This window comes from Myxine glutinosa, chromosome 1, assembly GCF_964187855.1.
Source record: "Myxine glutinosa chromosome 1, kmMyxGlut1.1, whole genome shotgun sequence".
NCBI lineage: Eukaryota > Metazoa > Chordata > Myxini > Myxiniformes > Myxinidae > Myxine > Myxine glutinosa.
This window is the reverse complement of record NC_136261.1, coordinates 402,250,366-402,272,751: the sequence shown is the minus strand read 5'-3', so window position 1 is coordinate 402,272,751 and position 22,386 is coordinate 402,250,366. Positions and strand designations below refer to the sequence as shown.

General features: G+C 42.1%; 3 protein-coding genes across 6 annotated transcripts in view; 1 reads left to right on the top strand and 2 right to left on the bottom strand.

Moving 5' to 3' along the window:
• LOC137417199 (E3 ubiquitin/ISG15 ligase TRIM25) overlaps positions 1–10,941 on the bottom strand; it is a 74,041-nt gene extending 63,100 nt beyond the window's left edge. The window contains exon 1 of one of the 3 annotated variants that reach the window (XM_078770386.1): positions 10,611–10,941. The gene's annotated coding sequence lies outside the window, so the exon portion shown is untranslated. Of the gene's footprint in view, positions 1–1,782; positions 1,913–10,577 lie in introns of those variants that run through there. The other 2 variants (XM_078770387.1, XM_078770388.1) reach the window with 2 other exon arrangements.
• LOC144888214 (E3 ubiquitin/ISG15 ligase TRIM25-like) overlaps positions 1–22,386 on the bottom strand; it is a 263,155-nt gene that overhangs the window by 131,721 nt on the left and 109,048 nt on the right. The window lies entirely within an intron of this gene.
• LOC137414983 (uncharacterized) overlaps positions 11,110–22,386 on the top strand; it is a 59,416-nt gene continuing 48,139 nt past the window's right edge. For both annotated transcript variants that reach the window (XR_013621898.1, XM_078770395.1), the window contains exon 1: positions 11,110–11,374. The gene's annotated coding sequence lies outside the window, so the exon portion shown is untranslated. The remainder of the gene's footprint in view (positions 11,375–22,386) is intronic.

Here is a 22,386-nt window from a genome sequence, read left to right as displayed (position 1 = left end):
TTCCATGGATACCAACAGAGGAGAGTTTGGGGAGCAGATCCCGATCAATAAACCTGATCCCCATCCATAAACCTGATCCCCATCCATAAACCTGATCCCCATCAATAAACATGATCCCCATCAATAAACCTGATCCCCAACCATAAACCTGATCCCCATCCATAAACCTGATCCCCATCCATAAACCTGATCCCCATCCATAAACCTGATCCCCATCCATAAACCTGATCCCCATCCATAAACCTGATCCCCATCCATAAACCTGATCCCCATCCATAAAACTGATCCCCAACCATAAACCTGATCCCCAACCATAAACCTGATCCCCAACCATAAACCTGATCCCCATCCATAAACCTGATCCCCATCCATAAACCTAATCCCCATCCATAAACCTGATCCCCAACCATAAACCTGATCCCCAACCATAAACCTGATCCCCAACCATAAACCTGATCCCCAACCATAAACCTGATCCCCATCCATAAACCTGATCCCCAACCATAAACCTGATCCCCAACCATAAACCTGATCCCCATCCATAAACCTAATCCCCATCAATAAACCTGATCCCCAACCATAAACCTGATCCCCATCCATAAACCTGATCCCCATCCATAAACCTGATCCCCATCCATAAACCTGATCCCCATCCATAAACCTGATCCCCATCCATAAACCTGATCCCCATCCATAAACCTGATCCCCATCCATAAACCGGATCCCCATCAATAAACCGGATCCCCATCAATAAACCGGATCCCCATCAATAAACCGGATCCCCATCAATAAACCGGATCCCCATCAATAAACCGGATCCACATCAATAAACCGGAACCCCATCAATAAACCGGATCCCCATCAATAAACCGGATCCCCATCCATAAACCTGATCCCCATCCATAAACCTGATCCCCATCCATAAACCTGATCCCCATCCATAAACCTGATCCACATCCATAAACCTGATCCCCATCCATAAACCTGATCCCCATCCATAAACCTGATCCCCATCCATAAACCTGATCCCCATCCATAAACCTGATCCCCATCCATAAACCTGATCCCCATCCATAAACCTGATCCCCATCCATAAACCTGATCCCCATCCATAAACCTGATCCCCATCCATAAACCTGATCCCCATCCATAAACCTGATCCCCATCCATAAACCTGATCCACATCCATAAACCTGATCCCCATCCATAAACCTGATCCACATCCATGAACCTGATCCCCATCAATAAACCTGATCCCCATCAATAAACCTGATCCCCATCAATAAACCTTATCCCCATCCATAAATCTGATCCCCATCCATAAATCTGATCCCCATCCATAAATCATTCCTATCTGTGGCGGTTATCACACTTTATGTCTCTAATCCTCAGAGGTCATGAGACTTGTCTTGGTTTCAAAATTTTGTCTTTAGGCTGGTTAAAAAAATTAATCCTGTTTATCATCGCCGTCTGCCCCTAAAAAATTTTTATTTTTTTTTGCTCACGAAGTCAGTAAAATCCGTTCCCGCTCAGTGGAACAGGTTCGAATTTTGTATGTGCTCGCGTACTGTCTGAGCCAAGTTACATGTGGTCGAACTTCGCCGATCTGCAGGAGACCAATGAAGCAAACGTCTTCAATAATGTCTACGCCAAAGCCAATATCGCATGCAACGATGCGACAGAGAAGCCATAGTACACGGCTGGCTATGAAGATGTGTGCTATTTGTGTGGCTGTGTTGAGGAGCTGAGTACCACAGATGAGTCATATCCTATATGCAGTACCTGCAGTAAGAGTCGTACTGCCGAGAAGAGGCCCACTCGGAAGTTCAAGAAGTAGTTGGTATTCTGAAGGAGAAGCCAAATATCATCGGCAAACGGGAGAGCCTCACGTGATCATTATTGCTGTGGATTCCTAGACAAAAATTAAACGAGCGCTGCAGGTGATGCGTAGGTGAGCGTAGGTGATGATAGATAGATGAATAAACGGCAACCAACACTCTACTCAACATCTATGAGTGCTATAATAGCAGTAGCTGCTGATAGATACATCTATGAGTGCTATAATAGCAGTAGCTGCTGATAGATAGATACATCTATGAGTGCTATAATAGCAGTAGCTGCTGATAGATAGATACATCTATGAGTGCTATAATAGCAGTAGCTGCTGATAGATAGATACATCTATGAGTGCTATAATAGCAGTAGCTGCTGATAGATACATCTATGAGTGCTATAATAGCAGTAGCTGCTGATAGATAGATACATCTATGAGTGCTATAATAGCAGTAGCTGCTGATAGATAGATACATCTATGAGTGCTATAATAGCAGTAGCTGCTGATAGATAGATACATCTATGAGTGCTATAATAGCAGTAGCTGCTGATATATAGATACATCTATGAGTGATATAATAGCAGTCGCTGCTGATATACAGATACATCTATGAGTGCTATAATAGCAGTAGCTGCTGATATATAGATACATCTATGAGTGCTATAATAGCAGTAGCTGCTGATATATAGATAGATACATCTATGAGTGCTATAATAGCAGTAGCTGCTGATATATAGATACATCTATGAGTGCTATAATAGCAGTAGATGCTGATAGATCGATACATCTATGATTGCTATAATAGCAGTAGATGCTGATAGATAGATACATCTATGAGTGCTATCATAGCAGTAGCTGCTGATAGATACATCTATGAGTGCTATAATAGCAGTAGCTGCTGATAGATACATCTATGAGTGCTATAATAGCAGTAGCTGCTGATATATAGATACATCTATGAGTGCTATAATAGCAGTAGATGCTGATAGATCGATACATCTATGAGTGCTATAATAGCAGTAGATGCTGATAGATAGATACATCTATGAGTGCTATCATAGCAGTAGCTGCTGATAGATAGATACATCTATGAGTGCTATAATAGCAGTAGCTGCTGATAGATAGATACATCTATGAGTGCTATAATAGCAGTAGCTGCTGATATATAGATACATCTATGAGTGCTATAATAGCAGTAGCTGCTGATATATAGATACATCTATGAGTGCTATCATAGCAGTAGCTGCTGATATATAGATACATCTATGAGTGCTATAATAGCAGTAGCTGCTGATATATAGATAGATACATCTATGAGTGCTATAATAGCAGTAGCTGCTGATATATAGATACATCTATGAGTGCTATAATAGCAGTAGCTGCTGATATATAGATACATCTATGAGTGCTATAATAGCAGTAGATGCTGATAGATAGATACATCTATGAGTGCTATAATAGCAGTAGCTGCTGATAGATAGATACATCTACGAGTGCTATAATAGCAGTAGCTGCTGATAGATATACATCTATGAGTGCTATAATAGCAGTAGCTGCTGATAAATAGATACATCTATGAATGCTATAATAGCAGTAGCTGCTGATAGATATACATTTATGAGTGCTATAATAGCAGTAGCTGCTGAGAAATAGATACATCTATGAATGCTATAATAGTAGTAGCTGCTGATAGATAGATACATCTATGAGTGCTATAATAGCAGTAGCTGCTGATAGATAGATACATCTACGAATGCTATAATAGTAGTAGCTGCTGATAGATAGATACATCTATGAGTGCTATAATAGCAGTAGCTGCTGATAAATAGATACATCTATGAATGCTATAATAGTAGTAGCTGCTGATAGATAGATACATCTATGAGTGCTATAATAGTAGTAGCTGCTGATAGATAGATACATCTATGAGTGCTATAATAGCAGTAGCTGCTGATAAATAGATACATCTATGAGTGCTATAATAGTAGTAGCTGCTGATAGATAGATACATCTATGAATGCTATAATAGCAGTAGCTGCTGATAAATAGATACATCTATGAATGCTATAATAGTAGTAGCTGCTGATAGATAGATACATCTATGAGTGCTATAATAGTAGTAGCTGCTGATAGATAGATACATCTATGAATGCTATAATAGCAGTAGCTGCTGATAGATAGATACATCTATGAGTGCTATAATAGCAGTAGCTGCTGATAAATAGATACATCTATGAATGCTATAATAGTAGTAGCTGCTGATAGATAGATACATCTATGAGTGCTATAATAGTAGTAGCTGCTGATAGATAGATACATCTATGAGTGCTATAATAGCAGTAGCTGCTGATAGATAGATACATCTATGAGTGCTATAATAGTAGTAGCTGCTGATAGATAGATACATCTATGAGTGCTATAATAGCAGTAGCTGCTGATAAATAGATACATCTATGAGTGCTATAATAGTAGTAGCTGCTGATAGATAGATACATCTATGAATGCTATAATAGCAGTAGCTGCTGATAAATAGATACATCTATGAATGCTATAATAGTAGTAGCTGCTGATAGATAGATACATCTATGAATGCTATAATAGCAGTAGCTGCTGATATATAGATACATCTATGAGTGCTATAATAGCAGTAGCTGCTGATAGATACATCTATGAGTGCTATAATAGCAGTAGCTGCAGCTGGATAGATACATCTATGAGTGCTATAATAGCAGTAGGTGCTGATAGATAGATACATCTATGAGTGCTATAATAGCAGTAGATGCTGATAGATAGATACATCTATGAGTGCTATAATAGCAGTAGATGCTGATAGATAGATACATCTATGAGTGCTATAATAGCAGTAGATGCTGATAGATAGATACATCTATGAGTGCTATAATAGCAGTAGCTGCTGATATATAGATACATCTACGAGTGCTATAATAGCAGTAGCTGCTGATATATAGATACATCTACGAGTGCTATAATAGCAGTAGCTGGTGATAGATAGATACATCTATGAGTGCTATAATAGCAGTAGCTGCTGATAGATAGATACATCTATGAGTGCTATAATAGCAGTAGCTGCTGATAGATAGATACATCTATGAGTGCTATAATAGCAGTAGCTGCTGATAGATATATACATCTAGGAGTGCTATAATAGCAGTAGCTGCTGATATATAGATACATCTACGAGTGCTATAATAGCAGTAGCTGCTGATAGATAGATACATCTATGAGTGCTATAATAGCAGTAGCTGCTGATATATAGATACATCTATGAGTGCTATAATAGCAGTAGCTGCTGATAGATAGATACATCTATGAGTGCTATAATAGCAGTAGCTGCTGATAGATAGATACATCTATGAGTGCTATAATAGCAGTAGCTGCTGATAGATATATACATCTAGGAGTGCTATAATAGCAGTAGCTGCTGATAGATAGATATATCTATGAGTGCTATAATAGCAGTAGCTCCTGACAGATATACATCTATGAGTGCTATAATAGCAGTAGCTGCTGATAAATAGATACATCTATGAGTGCTATAATAGCAGTAGCTGCTGATATATAGATACATCTATGAGTGCTATAATAGCAGTAGCTGCTGATAGATAGATACATCTATGAGTGCTATAATAGCAGTAGCTGCTGATAGATATATACATCTAGGAGTGCTATAATAGCAGTAGCTGCTGATAGATAGATATATCTATGAGTGCTATAATAGCAGTAGCTCCTGACAGATATACATCTATGAGTGCTATAATAGCAGTAGCTGCTGATAGATAGATACATCTATGAGTGCTATAATAGCAGTAGCTGCTGATAGATAGATACATCTATGAGTGCTATAATAGCAGTAGCTGCTGATAGATATATACATCTAGGAGTGCTATAATAGCAGTAGCTGCTGATAGATAGATACATCTATGAGTGCTATAATAGCAGTAGCTGCTGATAGATATATACATCTAGGAGTGCTATAATAGCAGTAGCTGCTGATATATAGATACATCTATGAGTGCTATAATAGCAGTAGCTGCTGATAGATAGATACATCTATGAGTGCTATAATAGCAGTAGCTGCTGATAGATAGATACATCTATGAGTGCTATAATAGCAGTAGCTGCTGATAGATATATACATCTAGGAGTGCTATAATAGCAGTAGCTGCTGATAGATAGATATATCTATGAGTGCTATAATAGCAGTAGCTCCTGACAGATATACATCTATGAGTGCTATAATAGCAGTAGCTGCTGATAAATAGATACATCTATGAGTGCTATAATAGCAGTAGCTGCTGATATATAGATACATATATGAGTGCTATAATAGCAGTAGCTGCTGATATATAGATACATCTATGAGTGCTATAATAGCAGTAGCTGCTGATAGATAGATACATCTATGAGTGCTATAATAGCAGTAGCTGCTGATAGATATATACATCTAGGAGTGCTATAATAGCAGTAGCTGCTGATAGATAGATATATCTATGAGTGCTATAATAGCAGTAGCTCCTGACAGATATACATCTATGAGTGCTATAATAGCAGTAGCTGCTGATAGATAGATACATCTATGAGTGCTATAATAGCAGTAGCTGCTGATAGATATATACATCTAGGAGTGCTATAATAGCAGTAGCTGCTGATAGATAGATATATCTATGAGTGCTATAATAGCAGTAGCTCCTGACAGATATACATCTATGAGTGCTATAATAGCAGTAGCTGCTGATTGATAGAAACATCTATGAGTGCTATAATAGCAGTAGCTGCTGATTGATAGAAACATCTATGAGTGCTATAATAGCAGTAGCTGCTGATATATAGATACATCCATGAGTGCTATAATAGCAGTAGCTGCTGATAGATATATACATCTAGGAGTGCTATAATAGCAGTAGCTGCTGATAGATAGATATATCTATGAGTGCTATAATAGCAGTAGCTGCTGATATATAGATACATCTATGAGTGCTATAATAGCAGTCGCTGCTGATAGATAGATGCATCTATGAGTGCTGTAATAGCAGTAGCTGCTGATAGATATATACAATATACATCTATGAGTGCTATAATAGCAGTAGCTGCTGATAGATAGATACATCTATGAGTGCTATAATAGCAGTAGCTGCTGATATATAGATACATCTATGAGTGCTATAATAGCAGTAGCTGCTGATATATAGATACATCTATGAGTGCTATAATAGCAGTAGCTGCTGATATATAGATACATCTATGAGTGCTATAATAGCAGTAGCTGCTGATATATAGATACATCTATGAGTGCTATAATAGCAGTAGCTGCTGATATATAGATACATCTATGAGTGCTATAATAGCAGTAGCTGCTGATAGATAGATACATCTATGAGTGCTATAATAGCAGTAGCTGCTGATATATAGATACATCTATGAGTGCTATAATAGCAGTAGCTGCTGATATATAGATACATCTATGAGTGCTATAATAGCAGTAGATGCTGATATATAGATACATCTATGAGTGCTATAATAGCAGTAGCTGCTGATAGATAGATACATCTATGAGTGCTATAATAGCAGTAGCTGCTGATATATAGATACATCTATGAGTGCTATAATAGCAGTAGCTGCTGATATATAGATACATCTATGAGTGCTATAATAGCAGTAGCTGCTGATATATAGATACATCTACGAGTGCTATAATAGCAGTAGCTGGTGATAGATAGATACATCTATGAGTGCTATAATAGCAGTAGCTGCTGATATATAGATACATCTATGAGTGCTATAATAGCAGTAGCTGCTGATAGATAGATACATCTATGAGTGCTATAATAGCAGTAGCTGCTGATAGATATATACATCTAGGAGTGCTATAATAGCAGTAGCTGCTGATATATAGATACATCTACGAGTGCTATAATAGCAGTAGCTGCTGATAGATAGATACATCTTTGAGTGCTATAATAGCAGTAGCTGCTGATATATATACACAAAGAATTAAGTTAAGCACCCCTACACAACGAATTAAGGTAAGCACCCCCTAATATATATTCTTTGTGTATATGTATACATTGGCATATATTCTAAGGTATGTGAGATCAAATAATGATTGGTATGACATTAGCAATTATCCATTGATGAAATTGAGTGATCAAAGTGAAAAAAAGTGATTGGTTGAGTCAGTGATCCGATCACGTGGGTCCTACACACGTTATTGACGCAAAGATCGCTAGAGGTCTTCTCAGAACAATGACTGTACGTTAGAAAACATAAACGTCATCCACACTGTCCGTGATGGACCTATAGCTCCATACTTAAATTGAGGTGAAAATATGCCTAAAATTCCCAAAAATTTTCACCTTAAATTATTCAGAATAAAATATTGAAAACGGCATGATTGTTATGTTTTTATGTGACCATAATATCACTTCTCCAGAAAATATAGCAATATCATGGGTATATTACACTGTTTTGACGACAACAAACTTGTAATGTGCGAGGTTGTAAAAAAACGGGGGGGGTGCTTAACTTAATTCTTTGTGTATAGATACATCTATGAGTGCTATAATAGCAGTAGCTGCTGATAGATAGATACATCTATGAGTGCTATAATAGCAGTAGCTGCTGATAGATAGATACATCTATGAGTGCTATAATAGCAGTAGCTGCTGATATATAGATACATATATGAGTGCTATAATAGCAGTAGCTGCTGATATATAGATACATCTATGAGTGCTATAATAGCAGTAGCTGCTGATAGATAGATACATCTATGAGTGCTATAATAGCAGTAGCTGCTGATAGATATATACATCTAGGAGTGCTATAATAGCAGTAGCTGCTGATAGATAGATATATCTATGAGTGCTATAATAGCAGTAGCTCCTGACAGATATACATCTATGAGTGCTATAATAGCAGTAGCTGCTGATAGATAGATACATCTATGAGTGCTATAATAGCAGTAGCTGCTGATAGATATATACATCTAGGAGTGCTATAATAGCAGTAGCTGCTGATAGATAGATATATCTATGAGTGCTATAATAGCAGTAGCTCCTGACAGATATACATCTATGAGTGCTATAATAGCAGTAGCTGCTGATTGATAGAAACATCTATGAGTGCTATAATAGCAGTAGCTGCTGATTGATAGAAACATCTATGAGTGCTATAATAGCAGTAGCTGCTGATATATAGATACATCCATGAGTGCTATAATAGCAGTAGCTGCTGATAGATATATACATCTAGGAGTGCTATAATAGCAGTAGCTGCTGATAGATAGATATATCTATGAGTGCTATAATAGCAGTAGCTGCTGATATATAGATACATCTATGAGTGCTATAATAGCAGTCGCTGCTGATAGATAGATGCATCTATGAGTGCTGTAATAGCAGTAGCTGCTGATAGATATATACAATATACATCTATGAGTGCTATAATAGCAGTAGCTGCTGATAGATAGATACATCTATGAGTGCTATAATAGCAGTAGCTGCTGATATATAGATACATCTATGAGTGCTATAATAGCAGTAGCTGCTGATATATAGATACATCTATGAGTGCTATAATAGCAGTAGCTGCTGATATATAGATACATCTATGAGTGCTATAATAGCAGTAGCTGCTGATATATAGATACATCTATGAGTGCTATAATAGCAGTAGCTGCTGATATATAGATACATCTATGAGTGCTATAATAGCAGTAGCTGCTGATAGATAGATACATCTATGAGTGCTATAATAGCAGTAGCTGCTGATATATAGATACATCTATGAGTGCTATAATAGCAGTAGCTGCTGATATATAGATACATCTATGAGTGCTATAATAGCAGTAGATGCTGATATATAGATACATCTATGAGTGCTATAATAGCAGTAGCTGCTGATAGATAGATACATCTATGAGTGCTATAATAGCAGTAGCTGCTGATATATAGATACATCTATGAGTGCTATAATAGCAGTAGCTGCTGATATATAGATACATCTATGAGTGCTATAATATCAGTAGCTATTGATAGATAGATGTATAAACGCGAATCAGACATTCTTTTGATGTGGTTTATGTCCTCTTCCATGTCTGCCAAACTGCTCAATATGCATGTACCGGTACCATGAAGTGATATTTCGTGGCGAGGAATTCTAGTCAAATATGTATGAATGCCATGGCAATAGCTGCTGATAGAAACATGTACGGCAACCGGACATTATTCTAAAAAGCCGAAGTTTTGGTCTACCATTCATATGTATCAGCAAATATTAAAAGTAAACAGAACTCAATGTGACATAGGCTTCTTTATTTTCTTTATTTGAATCGTATCAGTGCGTACATACGAAGGTTTACTCGTTTAGAAATCATAACATGATTCATCATGTATGTCCGATCAAGTATATTTAAGAAAAAAACATATTGTGCGTTGAATAATCCATGAAAATTTCACTCTGAAAAAAAAACAAAAAACCCCTCCCGACCCACTTTTTTGAACAAAAGTGATGATAAACAGGAAAAAATTTTTAACCAGCCTTAACTCACGTAAAAACTGAAAAGTAAAAATTCAGCCTTTCAGTGAATGTCGTTACTTGTGGCGGCAAAACAAACTAAATAAATGAAACTGAACAAACTAAAAACAATGCTAAATACTTTACACAAAAGTTACTATGACATACGTTTTTCATCCGCACAACACAATAATTTGCCTCAACTTACTTCAAGAGGTTCAACAATAAATTGACATTCAGCTCACTCAGGGTCGGGAAAGAAAGAGAAAACATCGAAAATGGAGCCGATCAGTTCTTTCGTTTGTCGCGGGTGAAACAGTTTGGGCGAAGAAGGCGGAAGCTCAAGATTGCGAATGCGGCGCCCAACTGCCACCGGAAGTGATAACACACCGTGCATAAACACCAGCTGCACAAACCCATAGGAATCTCTTTGGGAATTCCCTTATTTGTCGCAGTTTTAGTCAAATAAACTTTCGAAACTGTCTCGGACAGAACAATTTATCTTCATCTTCACCTGTGGAATATGGCTGCTCTTTAAATGACAACATCGCATAATTATATTTGCTGTTAGTGTTACTGGTTGTTACAATATAGCTTCATCACATGATATATTTTCATTTTCTTTGTACTGCAACTGGTAATGCTAAATTTAATCAACCGGTATTTTGATTTATTTATGACGCACTTCCGGTCAGGCAGTGAGGTGTTTTTGGCGAGACCGCATCACAACTCACAAATTTATGTACATACGTAATCAGGAAATAGTGCTGCATATTACCCCTGATTTGTATCGATATACTTTAGTTTGAACACTGTTTCGACAAGATTTGTTTGTCCAGCCCAGAGTCATGCTTTGGAATACTTTGTAATGTGCGTGTGTGATTACTTTGACCATGTTCGAAAGTAAGTCTAGCGGTTTTTATTCATTCGCCAAACGACTTTGAACGGAAAAGAAGCCGCTGAATCGAAGCACGGCACCTCGTCTTTGGAGCCCAGCATAAAGAGGTAACAAGGTATTCCTTCATTATAATTCAGTGTATAAATATATGGGACATCTGTGGACAAAGTATAATGTGGTTTCAGGGTTTTTAATATTAAAACTTTCGTATTATTTAGTTTCTGTTCTCTCCTCCGCCTCGTGTTTCTGGGCCCAAACCACGTGGTTTTGAGATCATGCTCTTTGTCTCTGTCTATTGGAATTTAAACCATCGTATCGAGGTGTTTATCAGATAATGTGACATTGTTATAGCTATTGGTATTTTATTTGCACTGTAATACTAATAGTTTCTCTCAACAGTTCGTCCCGACCCTCTGAGCACCTCGTCCCCACCTTTTCAACACCTCGTCCCGACCCTCTCAACACCTCGTCCCGACCTTCTCAACACCTCGTCCCGACCTTCTCAACACCTCGTCCCGACCTTCTCAACACCTCGTCCCGACCTTCTCAACACCTCGTCCCGACCTTCTCAACACCTCGTCCCGACCCTCTCAACACCTCGTCCCGACCCTCTCAACACCTCGTCCCGACCCTCTCAACACCTCGTCCCGACCCTCTCAACACCTCGTCCCGACCCTCTCAACACCTCGGCCCGATCCTCTCAACACCTCGTCCCGACCTTCTCAACACCTCGGCCCGATCCTCTCAACACCTCGTCCCGACCCTCTCAACACCTCGTCCCGACCCTCTCAACACCTCGTCCCGACCCTCTCAACACCTCGTCCCGACCCTCTCAACACCTCGTCCCGACCCTCTCAACACCTCGTCCCGACCCTCTCAACACCTCGTCCCGACCCTCTCAACACCTCGTCCCGACCCTCTCAACACCTCGTCCCGACCCTCTCAACACCTCGTCCCGACCCTCTCAACACCTCGTCCCGACCCTCTCAACACCTCGTCCCGACCCTCTCAACACCTCGTCCCGACCCTCTCAACACCTCGTCCCGACCCTCTCAACACCTCGTCCCGACCCTCTCAACACCTCGTCCCGACCCTCTCAACACCTCGTCCCGACCCTCTCAACACCTCGTCCCGACCCTCTCAACACCTCGTCCCGACCCTCTCAACACTTCGTCCCGATCCTCTCAACACCTCGTCCCGACCCTCTCAACACCTCGTCCCGATCCTCTCAACACCTCGTCCCGACCCTCTCAACACCTCGTCCCGACCCTCTCAACACCTCGTCCCGACTCTCTCAACACCTCGTCCCGACTCTCTCAACACCTCGTCCCGAACCTCTCAACACCTCGTCCCGAACCTCTCAACACCTCGTCCCGACCCTCTCAACACCTCGTCCCGACCCTCTCAACACCTCGTCCCGACCCTCTCAACACCTCGTTCCGATCCTCTGAATACCTCCTCCCCACCTTCTCAACACCTCGTCCCGACTCAACTCCTCGTCCCGACTCTCAACACCTCATCCCGACTCTCAACACCTCGTCCCGACTCTCTCAACACCTCGTCCCGACTCTCTCAACACCTCGTCCCGACCCTCTCAACACCTCGTCCCGACCCTCTCAACACCTCGTCCCGACCCTCTCAACACCTCGTCCCGACCCTCTCAACACCTCGTCCCGACCCTCTCAACACCTCGTCCCGACCCTCTCAACACCTCGTCCCGACCCTCTCAACACCTCGTCCCGACCCTCTCAACACCTCGTCCCGACCCTCTCAACACCTCGTCCCGACCCTCTCAACACCTCGTCCCGACCCTCTCAACACCTCGTCCCGACCCTCTCAACACCTCGTCCCGACCCTCTCAACACCTCGTCCCGACCCTCTCAACACCTCGTCCCGACCCTCTCAACACCTCGTCCCGACCCTCTCAACACCTCGTCCCGACCCTCTCAACACCTCGTCCCGACCCTCTCAACACCTCGTCCCGACCCTCTCAACACCTCGTCCCGACCCTCTCAACACCTCGTCCCGATCCTCTCAACACCTCGTCCCGACCCTCTCAACACCTCGTCCCGACCCTCTCAACACCTCGTCCCGACCCTCAAAACACCTCGTCCCGACCCTCAACACCTCATCCTGACCCTCTCAACACCTCATTCCGATCCTCTGAATACCTCATCCCCACCTTCTCAACACCTCGTCCCGACTCAACACCTCGTCCCGACTCAACACCTCGTTCCGACTCTCAACACCTCGTCCCGACTCTCAACACCTCGTCCCGACTCTCTCAACACCTCGTCCCGACCCTCTCAACACCTCGTCCCGATCCTCTCAACACCCCATCCCCACCTTTTCGACACCTCGTCCCGACCCTCTCGACACCTCGTCCTGATCCTCTCGACACCTCGTCCCGACCCTCTCGACACCTCGTCCCGACCCTCTCGACACTTCGTCCCGACTCTCTCGACACCTCGTCCCGACCCTCTCGACACCTCGTCCCGACCCTCTCAACACCTCGTCCCGATCCTGTCAACTCCTCGTCCCGACACTGTCAACTCCTCGTCCCGACCCTCTCAACACTTCGTCCGCTGAGCACCGATTTGCATTCAATTCATTGATCTCCAGATGTCAACTTTTTAGCACTTGAAACGTCGCCGAATAATTTTTTGATACGTTCCGCCAACTTAATAGGATTATTTGGACCCAACGGTTTGGCCCCTTCTGAGGCCGATACGATCACCATAAATTTGACTTGGGGGATATTCAGGAGAAGGGGGAGCGCTACGATTGTCTCCTGAGGGGGGAGTGAGGAATACATGTACTAGGAGTTCAACTGGTGCAGGTGTGCTCACTACTGAGTACTGTTCTAGTTGAGCTATGTTTCGCTTTTCATAACCGCTCGGGTAGTTTGGTTGCATCATCATCCTCGGGTAGTTTGGTTGCATCATCATCTTCGAGTAGTTTGGTTGCATCATCATCTTCGGGTAGTTTGGTTGCATCCTCATCTTCAAGTAGTTTGGTTGCATCATCATCCTCGGGTAGTTTGGTTGCAACATCACCCTCGGGTAGTTTGGTTGCAACATCACCCTCGGGTAGTTTGGTTGCATCATCATTTTCGGGTAATTTGGTTGCATCCTCATCTTCGTGTAGTTTGGTTGCATCATCATCCTCGGGTAATTTGGTTGCAGCATCATCCTCGGGTAGTTTGGTTGCATCATCATCCTCAGGTAGTTTGGTTGCATCATCATCCTCGGGTAGTTTGGTTGCATCATACTCTTCAGGTAGTTTGGTTGCATCATCATCCTCGGGTAGTTTGGTTGCATCATCGTCGCTCGGGTATTCAATAACAATGAAGAACTTCCAGGTGATCTTGTAAAACTCGTGCTGTAACTGTTACTGTGAGGAAGGTTTACGTGATCGGATCGAATCTCATCTGAAGAGGTTTTTTGCAGATTCTCATTTTATTATTAATACTGAGAAAGATCTGTAAAACGTTTATTTAAAGATAAAATAATTTTCTGTTCGTTTATGACGGAAATGAAGATAAGTTAAACGAGTTTTCAGCCCAATGGGCTGAGGGGTATTGTCATCACGAGCATCGTCCGGGTGTCCGGGCGTCCGTCAACTTAATGGTTTCCGTCAATTTCAAGGAGAACGGCTTGTCCGATTAAATCCATTTGGCAGTGTGTGTTGGGGTTGAGTTGAGCAAGGTTCCTTTGGAACATGGGCGTGCTGCGATTTTCAATATGGCCGCCACGGCAGCCATCCGGGCTTCCGTCAGCTTTTGGTTTCCGTCAATTTCGAGCAGAACGGCTTGTCCGATTAAATCCATGTTTGCAGTGTGTGTTGGGGTTGAGTAGAGGAAGGTGCTCTTGAAAATGGGCGTGCTGTGATTTTCAATACTAGGGCATGCCCGTACTATATATATATCTAAAAGTATATCCCCCCCCCTCTATTTACATGCAATGGTTTGGTCCAAAGCGAACGGCTTGCGAGTACGGTGACAATCCCCCCCCTCTATTTACATGAAATGGTTTGGTCCAAAGCGAACGGCTTGCGAGTACGGTGACAATCCCCCCCCTCTATTTACATGAAATGGTTTGGTCCAAAGCTAACGACTTGCAGAGTTTGGTAAAGAAATCGCCATCGCGTGCACAAATGCGCAGGAAAGCGAATGAATCGCAAATTAGTTTTAATTAGTTTTAAAATACCCGCTATAAGTACCCGTACATGTAGTAGTGCATATAAGTACCCGTACGTGGGTGCCCGTTCCTTGCCAAAAAAAAAAAAAAACGCTACCCGTACGCTCTACCCCGCCCGTACGCCCGTAAACAAAAAAAACAACGCTCTTCGCTTCCGCCCTTCGCTCTGACTGAATTGGGAGAAATAATGCGCATAAGAAATCGAGAAATTATTATTTTCTCCGGAAGAAATCGAATTACGAACCGTAATGGCGCACGCGCTGGGCTCAGCATCAGCTCGCTCTCACATCGGCCACGCCTACGCAATAACGCGTTCTGTGATTGGATGCCGGAAGTGCAGTCCTCACTGTCCGGAAGGTCGTATATCGCAGTTACGATGAATCGCAAATTCGTTTTTATTAGTTTTAAAACATAGTTTAACGCCAACATAGCGCCAACATAGTTTGCAAACGTGAAATAAATGAATACGCTCTCAAATGTGCCATCCGAGGCAGAGTGTGTTCGCCACGTTCGGCACACGCGATAGCTCGCTGCTCTCTGATTGGTTGAATCGTTTTTTGGACATAGCTCGGTAAGTAATTGTCCGATTAATATGAAACCTTGAAAAGGCACATCCTCGGGTCCCCAGCAATATACCTGGCAAGTTTAAAGTATATCGGACCCGTGGTTGTCGAGAAACAGCGGTCACAGACAAACAAACAAACAAACAAACAAACACACAGAGATTACTGGAATTATAGATAGATGGGCACCACGGCAGCCAAATTGGTTTCCGTCAATTTCGAGCAGAACGGCTTGTCCGATTAAGTCCATTTGTGCAGTGTGTGTTGGGGTTGAGTAGAGGAAGGTTTTTTTCTAAAATGGGCACGCTGCGATTTTCAATATGGCCGCCACGGCAGCCATCTTGAAATTGGGTTCCGTCAATTTTGAGCAGAACGGCTTGTTAGATTAAATCCATTTTTGCAGTGTGTGTTGGGGTTGAGTAGAGGAAGGTGCCTTTCGATAATGAGCGTTCTGCGATTTTCAATATGGCCGCCACGGCAGCCATCCGGGCTTCTGTCAACTTTTGGTTTCCGTCAATTTCGAGCAGAACGGCTTTTCTGATAAAATCCATTTTTGCAGTGTGTGTTGGGGTTGAGTAGAGGAAAGTGCCTTTCGAAAATGGGCTTGCTGCGATTTTCAATATGGCCGCCACGGCAGCCATCTGGGCTTCTGTCAACTTTTGGTTTCCGTCAATTTCGAGCAGAACGGCTTGTCCGATTAAATCCATGTTTGCGGTGTGTGTTGGGGTTGAGTAGAGGAAGGTGCCTTTCGAAAATGGGCTTGCTGCGATTTTCAATATGGCTGCCACGGCAGACAAATTGGTTTCCGTCAATTTCGAGCAGAACGGCTTGTCCGATTAAATCCATTTTTGCAGTGTGTGTTGGGGTTCAGTTGTGGAAGGTTCTTGGGCACGCTGCGATTTTCAATATGACCGCCACGGCAGCCATCTTGAAATTGGTTTCTGTCAATTTCAAGCAGAATGGCTTGTTTGATTAAATCCATTTGTGCAGTATGTGTTGGGGTTGAGTAGAGGAAGGTTCTTTTCGAAAATGGGCATGCTGCGATTTTCAATATGGCCGCCACGGTAGCCATCTTGAAATTGGTTTCCAACAATTTCGAGCAGAACGGCTTATCCGATTAAATCCATTTTTGCAGTGTGTGTTGAGGTTGAGTCGAGGAAGGTTCATGGGCGCGAAATGGGTTCATGGGCAAAAGGCTCATTACTTGCAGTTCCTACTCGGTATACAACTTCGCTTCAAATAACAAATTATCATCAATGCTTCCTTTCACCATGCATGGGCTGAGGGGTTGCGCCTGCTTTGCGGTGCTATTTATTATAATTAACTTGTACATCCAATGTCACCTCTAAATGAGGAGGTGTTATCAAGGTTGTCGATGATGGATGGATGATGTAGCGTTGGTATGGCAAAAAATGTCTGTCCCATCTCCTACATCCAAAACTAAAGTTGGAGAATCTTCTCCAAAAAGTCGTTTAGGCTACATATTAGAACCTACCTGGTCTGTTCATTTTCGAGGCAGGCATCTCTTTTCAGTACTCCAGATCATGACAAATGCAAAAAATAGGACTGTGGGTCCCAAAGCTCACCCGAATAAGGAGCAACAGTCACTGAAACCCCTCGCAGACCCCTTGACCCTGAATTTTTTTTTTTTTTTTTTTTTTTTTTAATGCCGAGAGGAAACTTTGGTACATCACAGGTGATGAAGGTTGTAGTCAAGTTTGGTTGAAATTCTGTGTAGTTTTGGAGAATAAAGTAAATACCTATTTTCAAGTACCTACCGCAACCCCACTCCTCTCATCCACCCCCCCCCCGCCCCCTCTCGTAGTCTTGACCCCTCTATTGAGCATAGATTTTGATGTGGTTAATGCACCTTCATTTGGCATCAGATATGAATATTGTGTCCAAGTCTCATCAAAATCGTGTGTTTGGTTCAAGTGATAATGACAAGTGTTTACAGATTCACTCACTCACTTACCTAAGGACACTGCTTGATCGCATAAGCTCCAGTGGTGTTGTGCCAAATTTTGAGGTGCCGAAGCTTTGCAAAAATATGTCAGCCATGACGTCATCTCCAGAACTACTATCACATCAAGGTTTAATATGACACGAACCATTTGAGTTACCTAAAATGAGTGATGAAGGGAATACGTACCTTTTACAACAACAACAACGGGCATTTTAAGGCCATTTTCCCTGCCAGAGCAGGGGTTAGCCTTGCGGGCCCCATGACAATCTTCTCCTATTTTGCCCTATTTTCTACGTCTCCCCTTGTTAACCCCCTTGCCTGCATTTCATCTTCCACCACCTTTAGCCAAGTCTTTCTCGGTCTTCCCCGTCCTCTACTTCCTTCTTCATTCATTTCCATCACTCTTCTCACCCAGTCTCTGTCATCCTTCCTCAACAAAGAGGTGTGTGTGCTTGTGTCGATAATGTCTCATGCACACACAATATGTGTTTATGAGTGTCAGCACCTCGTTTATGTGTGTATACACATGCACACACCTCTTATCACGTGAGGAGACACATGGTCAAATACATACCTTTTACCTTGATTAATAAAAGATACGCCCATTTTACCACACCAAAACACACAGCTACACACAAAACCACACACATACACACACAAACATATACACATACACATACACACACACACATACACACATACACATACACCATGCACACACACATACACACACAAACATACACACATACATACACATGCACCATGCACACACACACCTACACGCAAAACCACACACACACAAACATACACAAACATATACACATAAACATACAAACATACACACATATACATACATACATGCATGCATACATATATACATATCCATACATACATATACACATAAACACATACAGTCGTGGCCAAAAATATTGGCACCTTTGCACTTTTTTCAAATAACTCACAATTTTCTCTAAAAATACGTTTAAATTGACAAAAGTATTTGGCCTCCACAATTCTTTATTTCACTGTTAATATTACAGAACCTTTGTTTTTGATTCAGAACTTAATATATCTATCTATAATTCCAGTAATCTCTGTGTGTGTGTATGCGACCGCTGTTTCTCGACAACTACCGGTCCGATATACTTGAAACTTGCCAGGTATATTGCTGGGGACCCGAGGATGTGCCTTTTCAAGGTTTCATATTAATCGGACAATTACTTACCGAGCTATGTCCAAAAAACGATTCAACCAATCAGAGAGCAGCGAGCTATCACGTGTGCCGAACGTGGCGAACACACTCTGCCTCGGACGGCACATTTGAGAGCGTATTCATTTATTTCACGTTGGCAAACTATGTTGCCGCTATGTTGGCGTTAAACTATGTTTTAAAACTAATTAAAACCATTTCATGTAAATAGAGGGGGGGGGGGATTGTCACTGTACTCGCAAGCCGTTCGCCGTTCGCTTTGGCGTTGCGAATGGACCAAAACATTTCATGGACCAAACCATTTCATGTAAAGCGTTCGCCGTTCGCTTTGGCGTTGCGAATGGACCAAAACATTTCATGGACCAAACCATTTCATGTAAATAGAGGGGGGGGGATATAATTTTAGATATATATATAGTACGGGCATGCCCTAGTTCTTTTAAATCAGATAATAAAATAAATTGCATTGACAGAATTATTTGGCACCCACGACATAATATTTGCTAGCACGGCCTTTGGACAAAATAACTGCAGTCAAGCGCTTACTATAGCCATGAATGAGGTTCCCCCACCTCTCTACTGGCAGTGTGGCCCACTCTTCTTGTGCAAACTGCTCCAGTTCTCCCAGATTTGAAGGATGCCTTCCCAACTGCTGTTTTCAGATCTCCCCACAGGTGTTCAATGGAATTTAGATCTGGACTCGTTGCTCCCCACTTCAGAACAGTCCCGTAATTTTGTAATTTTGAACAGTAATCCAGCATTTTGTGTTGAACCATTCCTGGGTGCTTTTTGAAGTGTGTTTGGGGTCATTGACCTGCTGCAAGACCAACGACCTTCGACGGAGACACAGCTTTTTGACACTGGGTTGAACATTGCGCTCGAAAATGCCTGGGTAATCTCCTGATTTCATGATGCCATGCACACATTCAAGGCACCCAATGCCAGCACAGCAAACCCAAAACATCACTGAACCTCCTCCATGTTTGACTGCAGGGAAGGTGTTCTTTTCTTTGAAGGCTTCATTTTGTTTTCTGTTGCCATAGAGATGATGTGCTTTCCCAAAAAGGTCAAATTTGGTGTCATCTGTCCACAGGACATTCTCCTCCAAGGATTTTGGCAAACTCCAGTCGGGTTTTCTTATGTCTCTCGCTCTCGCTCTCTCTCTCTCTCTCTCTCTCTCTCTCTCTCTCTTGCTCTCGCTCTCGCTCTCGCTCTCGCTCTCGCTCTCGCTCTCACTCTCACTCTTTCTCAGCAGTGGTGTCTTCCTGGGTCTCCGACCTTAGAACCCCCTTTCATTGAGTTGGCGATGGATGGTGCGAGTTGAAACTGTCATACCTTGTGTCTGAAGGTCAGCTTGAATCTCTTTGGCAGTTGATTGATGTTTTTTCCCCACCATTCGAACAATCCTTCTCAGCAATCTTCGATCAAGTTTTCTCTTGCGGCCACATAGAAAGAGGTTGGCTACAGTGCCATGGGCCTTAAACTTTCTGATAACATTGCGTATGGTGGACACAGGGACATCAAGGTCTCTGGAGATGGACTTGTAGCCTTGAGATTGTCCATGCTTGTCTACAATCTTGTGTCTGACCCCCTCAGACAATTCTCTGATTTTCTTTCTTTTATCCATGCTCATTATGGTACACACACTGAGACAAAACAGCAGAATGACTCCTTTTCTCCATTCAAACTGGTTGAATGAGTGATTTTTATATTGCAGGCACCTGCAACTCACCAAGGGTGAGTTAAATTCCAAAGTAAAGGCGAATCACCTGCTTGAAATATAATTATTTCCAACAACTTCTAAAATATGCCAATACTATTTACTGGGCCAATTTAGGATCTGGGTCATTTAAGATTTATGTGAAATAAGCTAAGATTTAGTGATTTTTTTTCAGCTTTTTTTGTACCACTGCAAACCAGAGAAACACATATGTGGATACCAAAATATTTTTTAATTTCAACAATTTTCTGGAAGAAATGGTGCATTATTTGGAAAAAGCTCAAGGGTGCCAATATTTTTGGCCACGACTGTACACTTACACACACACACTTAAACATACACATAATAAACATACACATAATAAACATACAAACACACACACATACAAATACACATATAAACACACACACACTAAGCACACACACTAAACACACACACACATAAACACACACAGGCATAGACACACACACACATGGACACACACACACATGGACACACACACACATAGACACACATACACATAGACACACATACACATAGACACACATATAGACACACACACACACATATAAACACACACACATAAACACACACACACACACATGCACACATACACACACAACACACATACACACACACACACATAGACACAAACACACATACACATAGACACACACAGACACACACACACATAGACACACACACACATAGACACACACACAGAGACACACACAGAGACACACACAGAGACACACACAGAGACACACACAGAGACACACACAGAGACACACACAGAGACACACACAGAGACACACACAGAGACACACACACACACACACACACACACACACACACATTGACACACACACATTGACACACACACACTGACACACACACACTGACACACACACTGACACAGACACACACACACTGACACAGACACACACACACTGACACAGACACACACACATTGATTGACACACACATACACACATTGATTGACACACACACACACATTGATTGACACACCCACACACATTGATTGACACACCCACACACACACATTGACACACACACACACATTGACACACACACACACATTGACACACACACACACATTGACACACACACACACGTTGACACACACACATTGACACACACACATTGACACACACACACATTGACACACACACACACACACATTGACACACACACACACACACATTGACACACACACACACACACACATTGACACACACACACACATTGACACACACACACATTGACACACACACACATTGACACACACACACACAGACACACAGACACACAAATACATACACACATAAACACACACACATATAAACACATCTATCTATAATTCCAGCAATCTGTGTGTGTGTGTGTGTGTGTCTGTGTGTGTGTTTGTCTGTGACCGCTGTTTCTCGACAACCACGGGTC